This window comes from Chrysochloris asiatica, unplaced genomic scaffold (assembly GCF_000296735.1).
Source record: "Chrysochloris asiatica unplaced genomic scaffold, ChrAsi1.0 scaffold00120, whole genome shotgun sequence".
Lineage (NCBI taxonomy): Eukaryota > Metazoa > Chordata > Mammalia > Afrosoricida > Chrysochloridae > Chrysochloris > Chrysochloris asiatica.
Genome location: NW_006408638.1, coordinates 7,857,154 through 7,868,581, shown reverse-complemented (window position 1 = coordinate 7,868,581; position 11,428 = coordinate 7,857,154).

Genomic DNA, 11,428 nt, shown 5'->3' with positions numbered 1-11,428 from the left:
GTAACTTTGCTTGATGAAATTTAATAGGACTTAAAATACTCACTGCAACAATATAGTACCCGTCTTTCCACCCACAGTCCTTTCTACTCAACTGGGTTTGATCATTCATAACAATGGCCACTCTGGCACCACACTAATAGTTATGGGATTTATTAGAGAAGTTAACAGGTTATAATTCGGTGTCAGAAATGCTCAGAGTTCTGTTGTTCCAGTCACCTGCTGACCAGTATTCAAAGGGCTCGCCACTTCCACTATAAAACTCAGCCTAAAGGCACTCTTCTCTATCTCCTTGGGTCAGCAAACCTAGCTCCCCTAAAGTGCCTGCAGGCACCCCACTCTACAAGCAAGCTTCCTGTCCAAAGTCACTCTGCTTTACTTGTTCTGTGGGCTGGGAAATCCACTGCTCTGGTTCATGATCTGGTTCATGTTCTTCTGCTGCTGCTTGTCTGCCACTCCTCTGGTGTCACAGCTTTCTGTCCCTGGGTCAAGGAGGTTCAGTGACCATAGATCTTGGGGTCCAAAGGATGCACTCCACTCTAGCTCTTCTTCTTTGATGATAGTAAGATCCTTCTTCTGAGATGGTTCATTTTAAACCCATGCTAAAGTTTAACATTTTTACAAGTACAAATAACTCGGCTAACACCCATAGCTAAATAAAACATACAGTTCATATTTCTCCCACTTTCTCTTATCCTGATCCAGCAGGACAGAAATGTTATTTGGTAGGAGGTCAGACTATATCTAGAAGGGACATTAGATACTTCACAACACCTCAGTGAACTTTCATGAATCAGATATGCAGTCTTGTCTTGTGAAGAGCTGCTGAGTGGATTCAAACTGCCAAGATTTAGGTTAGTAGTAGAATACATTTTTTTTTTTTTTTTCCTATTCTCTTCCTCCAGCTTCAGTTGATGTTCACAAGTGCCTTAAAGGCAACAGTTTCTGTCCTTTTCCCTACAGATTAGGGCATGTGTTCCATAGAGGAGATAGGGAGGATAGGGAGGTGAGTTCAAACAAAGTTTTATGTACCTCCCACAGAAGAGGCTCTTCTTCCACATGCCTGCTTCAGAATGGAACTTTTCCCAGGAGTCTTCTCAGTCTTCTCTATGAGCTTCTTGTATGGTTTGTGGAGAAAAAGGCTGCAATTAGTGTGCATGTCTCCTTTATCTGTGACCCTAAAGTATACATCAACCTGAACTCAAGCCACTAATTTATCCACTATTCTAGATGAATTCTTTCTGCAAGTTTCTGACAGCATCTGTCTCAGTAACACAGGAGTTTGTGCCCCATTTATCCCTGCAGGTAACTATCTCTCAGGACATGTGAGGGTAGTTGGTTATCCTGCAATCTCAAGTCACTGGAAAATTTGAAAAAAGTTATGAGACCCTGTTTGTCTGGTCTTTTTCTTGATGTATGGGCTGGAGAAACACTCTCTCAAGCTCTCTACATCCTTGAGCAGAAATTCTAATTTGTCCTATTTACACAAGATATGCAATATTTTCAATTAATATACAACATTTACAAATATAAACTGGGCTATCAAAACAAATCTCAATAAAATTAAAGCTACTAAACTAATTTAAAAAATTATGTTCACTGATCACAATTACTAAATTACAAATGAAATAAAAATATATCTGAAAATATTCAAATAATTAGAAACTAATTCACATATTTCTAAATAACAAGAATAAGAAAAAAGGTATAATTAGAAAATATTTTAACTGATAATAAAATGTCAAATTGTGTGAGACACAGCAAAATAATATGTGGAAGTATAAACTTCTAAACACCTATGTTATAAAATAAAGTTCTCAAAACAAAAATTTAGACTTTCATCTTGTTGTTGTTATGTGCCAACAAGTCAGTTCCAACTCATAGCCACTTTATGCACAACAAAACAAAACACTGCCAGGTCCTGGGCCATCCTTGAAATTACTGTTAAGCTAAAATTCATCGCTCCTGCCAATGTGTCAGTTCATCTCTTTGGGAGTCTTCCTCTTTTTTGTTGACGCTCCACTTTACTAAGCCTGGTGTCGTTCTCCAGGGACTTGTCACTCCTGATAATATGTTTGAAGTATGAGAAACAAAGTCTCGCCATCCTTACTTCTAAGGAATATTCTGGCTGTACTTCTTCCAACGTAGATTTGTTTGTTCTTCTAGCAGTCCGAAGTATTTGACAACTTCAATATTTTCACCAATCATCATTATGCTATTTAGTGATCCAGGAATGAGAATTTTGTTTTATTTACATTAAGGTGTAGCGCATACATAAATATGTGGCCTTTGATCTTCATCAGTAAGCAATTTAAGGTCTCTTTGCTTTCAGCAAGCAAGGTTGTATCACCTGCATATCGCAGGTTGTTAGAGTCTTCCTCCAATCCTGATGCCATGTTCTTCTTCATTTATATGAATCAGTTTCTCAGATTAATTATTCAGTATATTGATTGAATGCTGGCAGTGGTGGTGATGGTATGCTGTGGAGTTGGTTCCAATTCATAGCGATCTTTGCGTAGGATTTCCAAGGTTGTAAATCTTTACTGGAGCAGAAAGCCTCCTCTTTCTCCTGTGGAATGGCTGATAGTTTTGAACTACTGACCTTGAGGTTAGCAGCCCTACTCATAACCACTATGCTACCAGAGCTACTTATCAATTGAATAAGTATGGTGAAAGAATACAACCCAGGCTCAAGCCTTTCCTAATTTTAAATGAATCATAGTCCTCTTTCTATCCAAATACCTGACTCTTGGTCTATGTACATGTTCCTCAAGAGCACAAGTAAGTGTTCCAAAATATTCATTCTTCACGATGTTGTCCATAACTTGTCATGATGCACACAGTCAAAAACCTGTTCATAGCTCATAAAGCACAGATAAACATCTTTCTACCATTCTCTGCTTTCAGCCAAGATCCATATGATGTCAGGAATGATAACCCGCTTTCCACACCTTCATCTGAATCCGGCTAGAACCATTGGCAGTTCCATGTCAATATACTGTTGTAATCAATTTTGAATTATTTTTAGCAAAATTTTGCTTGCATGTGATACCAATGATATTATCCAATGATTTCTGCATTCAATGGATCACCTTTCTTTGGAATGTGCACAAATGTAGATCTCCTCCAATAAGTTGGCTAGGTAGCTGTCTTCCAAATTTCTTGGCAAAGATGAGTGAGTTTCTCAAGTGCTGTGTCAGTTTGTTGAAAGATTCCCATTTGTAGTCCATCAATTCCTGGACCGTTATTCTTTACCATTGCCTTCAGTGCACCTTGAACTTCTTCCTTCAGTACCAGTGACTCTTGATTATATACCATCTTCTGAAAGGGTTAAGCACCCTCCATTTCTTTTTGATACTGTGACTATGTATTCCTTCCATCTTCATTTGATACTTTCTGCACTGTTTAATATTTTCTCCATAGAATTCTTCAATATTGCAAGTTGAGGTGTAATTTTTTTTTTTTTTTTGTAGTTTCTTTCATCTTGAGAAATGCTGAATATGTTCTTACCTTTTTGTTTTCTAACTCCAGACCTTTGCACATCTTATAAAAATACTTGACTTTATCTTCTCAAGTAGCACTTTGAAACTTTCAATTAAGCTCCTTTACTTCCTCATTTCTTCCATTTACATTAGCATCACTATGCTGAAGACCAAGTTTCAAAGTCTCTTCTGACATCCATTTTGGTCTCTTTTATTGCTTGTCTTTTTAATAGACTTTTGCTTTCTTCTTGCAGGATATTCTTGATGCCATCCCACAATTCTTCTTGTTGTCATTCAGTGTCTAGTGCATGAAAACTGTTCTTGTGATAATCTCTAAATTCAGGTGGGATATGTTCAAGGTCATATTTTGGCTTCAATGCACTAATTTTAACTTTTTTCAGCTTGAGCCTGAACTTGCATATGAGCAATTGATGATGGTCTGTTCCACAGTCTGCACCTGGCCTTGTTTTGGCTGGTGATATGAAACTTTTCTACTGTCTCTCCTCACAGATGTAGCCAATTTGATTTCTGTGTATGCCATATGGTGAGGTCCATTGTATAGCTGTTTTTAATTGTTGTTTAAAAAAGTTATTTGCAATGAAGAAGTCATTGGTTTTGCAAAATTCTACTGTGCAGTTTCCAGCATCGTTTCTATCATCAAGGCCATATTTTTCAACATCTGATCCTTCCTCTTTGTTTCCAACCTTTGCATTCCAGTCATCAGTATTTATTGATACATCTTGATTGCATGTTTGATCATTTTCAGACTGAAGATATTGATAGAATTCTTCAGTTTCATCATCACTGGCTGTAGTGGTTGGTGCATGCAGTTGAATAATAATTGTATTAACTGGTCTTATTTATAAGCATGTGAATATTTCCCTGTCACAGATCGTATTATACTTCAAGATAGATCTTGAAATATTCTTATTGATGATGGATGCAATGACATTTCTTTTCAATTTTTCATTCCACTCACTAATACCTAGGATATCAATGTTTATGCATTCCATTTCATTTTTTACAACTTCCAATTTTCCTAGATCCATGCTTCATATATCCATGTTCTGATTACTAATGGATGTTTAAAGCTGTTTCTCCTCATTTTGAGTTGTGCCCCATAAGCAAATGAAGGTATCATCATAGTCAACTCTACTCTGAGGAGGCATCTTTTGCCCAACATATTTTGAGTACCTTCCAACCTGAGGGGCTCCTCTTCTGGCACTACATCTGACAATATTCTAGTGCTATTCATCATGTTTCAATATTCAGTATTCTGGTGCTATCTGACAGTGTTTCATCGCTATTCATTATGTTTTCAAGGACTAAACGTTTGGAAGTAGTCTGCCTCTTTTTCTTTCTAGCCTGTCTTAGTCTGATAGCTCAGCTGAAAACTGTCCACCAGTTTTCACTGCTGGTATTTAAAATAACGGTGGCAAGCTTCCAGCATCACAGTAACACCCAAGCCATCACACTATGGCACACTGACAGATGAGTACTGGAGATTTCATCTTAGGAAACTAGAAAAAGAAGAGCAAGTGAAACTCAAGCTAAGCAGGAACAAGAAAACAATAGAGAATTGATGAATTAACTAATTAATTAATGAGAAAACAGAAAAAACATTGATAAACATCAATGAAACAAAAAGATGGTGCTTTAAGAAGTAAAATAAACTAATGAAAGAAAATAATAAAGGAGAGAAGACACAAATTAGCAATGAAAGGAATGACAGATATTGACCATTCTCCAAATTGATCAATACAATCAATGTAATTACAACCAATTGACAGGTTACATGTCAGGTATTTTATATAAGAGCTCACATTTAATCCTTCTAAAAACAATTCATGAGAAAAAGGATTGCCCGGTTTTATAGATGAGGTAACTAGAGCTAGTGCATTATAATTAGCCAAATTCTAAATCATACACTCTTTTCAGTATAATATTAAATTCCAACAGATTTAACATAAGGAAGTTAGTAAGGCAGAAAGCAAAATTCTTGGTATCAACATACAAGAGTTTTTTTAAGTTCATGGGAAAGTTTCATTATCTTTCAATTCCATTTTTTCCATGAACTTTTTGAAGCCCTTTCATACCTATGATTTCTAGTTAACAAATTAAAACATAATGCTAAAACACCTTTAGCATGCTAAGTATTGTGCTGAGACTTTCATGAGTTCATGTTATGAATTAAAAATCACCCATTATTCCCATTTTCCAGATAAGCAAAAATGAGGCACAGAGATTTTTTAAAACTTGCTTAAATTCAAACAACTACATACTGGTGGTGGGATCAGATATAAGCCCAAGGAATTCAGCTCTAGAATTCATAATTACTACACTGCACTCTCACTTACACTAAGATAATTTTCAAAGTGTGATCCCTTGACAAACTGCAGTAGTATTTCCCTGGAGACTGGGAAGCAAAAATTGTATCCCCATCCCAAACCTAGTAAATCAAAATCTATGGAAGAATGCCTAGCATGGTGTGTTTTAACAGCCTTTCATGTGATTCTGATTAATGCTAAAGTTTGAGAACCACTCACACTAAAAACTTGTTTCCATCACTTTTAAGATAAGCTTTGTTGTTGCTGTTGTGTCAAGTCTGTACTGACTCATAGTGAGCCTGTTTCTGAAAGCACCTGGTGGGTTTGAACTGCTGACCTTGCAGTTAGTAGTAGTTCAGTGCTTATCCTACAGTGCCACATCAGGAATCACAAGTGTTTAGACTCGCCTTTTCATAAATATACTTGTAGATTTTTTTCCTAGCATGTGCACTGGACTGCTAACAACAAGGTCGGTGACTTAAACCCACCAGCAATTCCTCGGAATTCCTATACATGGTGACTATGAGTTGGAACTGACTCAATGGCATTTGACAACAGCAACAACAATGCTCTTTGTAAGGCGCCCTGGTAAGACAGAGGTTAAGTGATTGGCTGCTAACAATAGGATTAGCAGTTAAAACCCACCAGCAACTCCATGGGACGACAATGTGGCAGTATATTTTTGTAAATATTTACAGTCTTGCAAACTCTATGGGCCAGTTGGAGTTTATCCTATAAGGTTGCTATGAGTCAGAATCTATGTCAATGAGTTTTTGGGTTGAGGTTGCACAAATGATTTGTGTTCAACTACTAATCAAAATGAGTCCTGTTGTGGTATTGTAGGATAAGCAATGGACTACTAACCGCACTTAACAATCAAAATAACTAATCAAAAGGTTGGAAGTCTGAACCCACTCAATGGCACCACAGATGAAAAACCTGGAGATCTGCTTCCATAAAGATTGTTGTTAAGTGCTGTTGAGTCAGTTCCAACTAATAGCAATCCTAAGCACAATAGAATGAAACACTGCCTGCCCTATACAATCCTCACAATTATTGTTTTAGCCCATTGTTGTTGTCATCATGCCAATCCATCTTGTTGGAGATATTCTTTTTCATTGACCCTCCACTTTACCAAGCACAATGTCTTTCTCTAGGGATTGGTCCATCCTAGTTACATGTATAAAGTACAAGAGATGTAGTCTCACCATCCTAGCTTATAAGAAGCAATCTGGCTTTACTTCTTTGAGACAGATTTGTTTGTTATTCTGACTTTCTGTGGTACTTTCAAAATAATTCACCAACACCATAATTCAAATACTTCAAATCTCCTATGAGCCTCCTTATTTGTTCTCCAACTTTCTCATTCACTTGAGGCTATTGAAAATACCATGGCCTGGGTCAGGAACACCTTCATTCTCACAGGGACATCTTTGCTCTCTAACACTTATAAGAGTCTTTTGCAGAAGATTTGCCTAATGCAATACATCATTTGATTTCTTAACTGCTGCTTCAGTAAGTGTCAATTGTGGATCCAAACAAAATGAATTCTTTGACAATTTCAATTTTTTCTGCTTGTCGTGATGCTATTTTTTGAACCAGTTGTGAGGATTTTCATTTCTTTTCATTTAGGTCCAATTTTCACCGTTAAGCATTTCAAGTCCTCTTCACTTTCAGTAAGCAGTGTTGTGTTGAATCACGTGCATATCATAGGTTGTTAATTAGTCTTCCTGCAATTCTCCAATCTTCTACATATAGTCTACTTTCTCAGATTATTTGCTCAGCATACAGATTAAGTATGGTGAAAAGATACAACCCTGGTACACACCTTTTTTGATTTTAAACAATGCAGTATCCCCTTGTTTTATTCAAACAACTGCCTCTTGGTCTATGTGTTCTCATGAACACAATTAATTGTTCTGGAATACCCATTCTTCACAATATTGTCCATAGTTTACTATGATCCATACAGTCAAATGCCTTTGCATAGTCACTAAAGCACAAGCAAATATCTTTCTGGTATTCACTGCTTTCAGTCAAGATCCATTTGACATCAGAAATGATATTCATAGTTCCACATCTTCATCTGAATCAAATTGGAATTTCTACCAGCTTCTTGGTGATGTACCATTTTAAAATTTATCTTCCACAAAATTTTACTTGAATGTGATATCAGTGATATTGTTCAATGATTTTCGCATTGTATTAGGTCACCTTTCTTCTGCATGGACACAAACATGGAGCTCTTCCAATCAGTTGGCCAGGTATCTGTCTTGCAAATTAGTTGGTATATTTGACTGAACTCTTCGTGTTGCATCAGTTTGTTGAAACATTTCAATTGATATTCCATCAATCCATGGTGGACAGGTTTCTATACAGTGCTAAGATTTAAACAACTGGCACTGTGGGTTAATGCACTGGCCTGCAAAGTCAGTTTGAACTGTAAGGTCAGCAGTTTAAGCTCACCAGCTTCTCCTTGGAAACTATACAGGGTCACTATGGGTTGGAACTGCCTCGATGGCACTTAACAACACAACAACAGGAAGGAGAAGAGATGGGCCACTTCAGCATGGTCAGCCACTGAAAACCTTATGAATAGCAGCAGAAAACTATCAAATATAGTGCCAGAACATGAGTCCCTCAGGTTGGAAGGCACTCAAAATTTGACTAAAGGAAGGCCTGCGTCTTCAGTAGAGTTGATCTTAGTGATATGCTCTTGGTCGATCTTAGCGAAGCTTCCAGGACCTTCATTTACTAATGTGGCATAATTCAAATGGAAGAAACAGCTGTAATTGTCCATTAATAATCAGAATCAGGAATGTATGAAGTTTATGCATCTAGGAAAATTGGAAGTCATCAAAAATGAAATGGAATACATAAAGATTAAAATCTTAGGCATTAGCGAACTGAGATGGATTGCTGTTGGACATTTTGAATCAGACAATCAGATGGTTTACTATGCCAAAAATGACAAATTGAATAGGAATGTAATTGCATTCATTGTCAAAAAGAGAATTTCAAGATCTACCTTGCAGTACATGTTGTAATTTATTGTTATAGCTGTATTTTTTTTTTTCTTGACACTGAAGTGCAATCCATACTGAAGGCTTAGTCTTTGATCTTCATCAGAAAGTATTTCAAGTCCTCTTCTCTTCCAGAAAACAAGGTTGTATCGTCTGCATATATTAGGTTTTTAGTCTTCCTCGAATACTGATGCCAAATTCTTCTTCCTATAATCCAGTTTCTCAGATTATTTGCTCAGTATACAAATTGAAAAAGTATGATAAAATGATACAACCATGGCAAACACCTTTTTTTAAAAAAAAAAAAAAACCATTCAGTTTCCCCATGTTCTGTTCAAACTGTCTTTTGATCTCTGTAAAGTTTCCTTGAGTACAATTTAGTGTTCTGGAATACTAATTCTTCTTAATGTTATTTGTGGTTTGTTATGATCTACACAGTTGAGTATCTTTGCATAGTTAATAAAGCACAAGCAAAAATACTTTGGGTATTCTCTGGTACTACAGAAGATCCATCTGATGTCAGCAATAATATTGTGATATGAATTTCTGGCAGTGTACTGCTATAACCATTTTAAAATTATTTTCAGCAAAATTGTATCTGGATGTGATATTAAGAATATTATTCAATTTTTTTTGCATTTCATTAGGTCACCTTTCTTTGTAATGGGCACAAATATGGATCACCTCCAACCATCAGCCCAAGCAACTGTACTTCCAAATTTCTTGGCATAAACGAGTGAGTGCCTCCAGTGCTGCATCAGTTTGCTGAAACACTTCCATTTATGTTCCATTAATTCATGGAACCTTGGTTTTCACCCAGCATCTTTTTGAAATTTTTGTTCAGCATTCTTCTTTATCATTTCTTCTATTTGTATTAGCTTCTCTGTGTTCAAAAGCAAGTTTCAGAGTCTTTTCTGACATCATTTTTATCTTTTCTTTCTTTCTCTCTTCCTTTCTTTATAGTCTTTTTAATGACATTTTTCTTCCATGGTAGATGATGTTCTTAATGTCACCCCACAACTCTTTTGATGTTTAGTCAACAGTTAATGAATTAGTCAATGCATCAAATCTGTTCTTGAGATTGTCTCTAAATTTAAGTGTGATGTATTAAAGGTAGTATTTTGGCTGTCTTGAAATTGTTTTATTTTTCTCAGTTCCAATCTGAACTTGCTTATGAGCAATTAATGGTCTGTTCTGCTGTTGGTCCCTGGCCTTGTTTTGGCTGATGATACTGAGGTTCTCCATTATCTCTTCCCACAGATGTAATTAATTTGATGCCTGTGAATTCCATTTGATAAGGTCCATTATTGTATCAAGAACTGTGAAGGGTCTAGAATTTATGCTTCTCACAAGTCAACAAGTTAGCCTGTTATGGTTTCATGGATGCTGGTAAAACAAACAAACAAACAAACAAGAACACAAGACTCCTGGATAAGAGTAAAGGAACTTTATCCATCACAGAGTAGGCAGCACAAGCAACAGCATATTTGCATTGGTCTCCCTTGTCCTCAAGTCTCTTGGAGGCAAATAATTGGTCCAGTTGACACCTACACATGCAGGAGGCTGTGTTACAGGAGAAGAAACCAGAGCTGAAGGTCTTTTTAACGAGCATTAATCACTAGCCAACAGTACTTTCTCCTCTCAAAAAGCACACAGTTACATGGTAGTCAAGCTGTAGTCAGTTTGACCTATTTAGCTGCTTATGTGGATTGTTGTAGAAACAGTTCACTAACATGATATAAATTTTGCACTCTATCCAGTAAAATCTGAAAGAATGAGTAGGGATGCTCATGACCCAGATCTAACTAACTCTCTCAACAACATCTGATGAATATGTAGACCTCTGAAGTGCTTACTATTTTAAATAACACCGTAATGAACAGTTGTGTAATTACATAATCAAGACTTTTTAAGCTGTTGACAAACATTTCACTAAAGAATTTGTATGATAAAACACATTTTCCACAAATACTAGCCAACATTAGGTATTTCTTTATCCCTATACTTTGAATAGTCCTTTAAAAAAAATCATACTATTGTTGTTGCTGTTAAGTGCCATTGAGTAGGTTCTAACTCCTGTTGTTGTTAGGTGCCATTGAGTGGCTACTGACTCAAAGCAATCCTTTACACAACACAGCTAAACACTGCCCGGTCCTGCACAACTTCAAAATTGTTGCTACACTTGAGCCCATTGTGGGGGTGACTGTGCCAGTCCATCTCCTTGGGGGATCTTCCTTTTTTTTTCATTGGCATTTCACTTTACCAAACATGATGTCCTCCTGATAATATGTCTGAAGTATGAGAGACAAAGTTTGGCCATCCTGGGTTCCAAGGAGCATTCTGCCTGTACTTTTTCGAAACAGATTTGTTTGTTCTTTTGGCAGTCCATGGTGCTTTCAATATTCTCCTCTAACACCATAACTCAAATGCACCAATTCTTCTACTGTTTTCCTTATTCATTGTCCAAATTTCACATGCATATAAAAATATCATGGTTTAGGTGAGGTGCACCTCAGTCCTCAAACTACGTGTTTACCTTCTTTTACATTGTACTTGTTTTGATCATAGACTGGCATCCCAGATTCTCTGAATTTGTTCT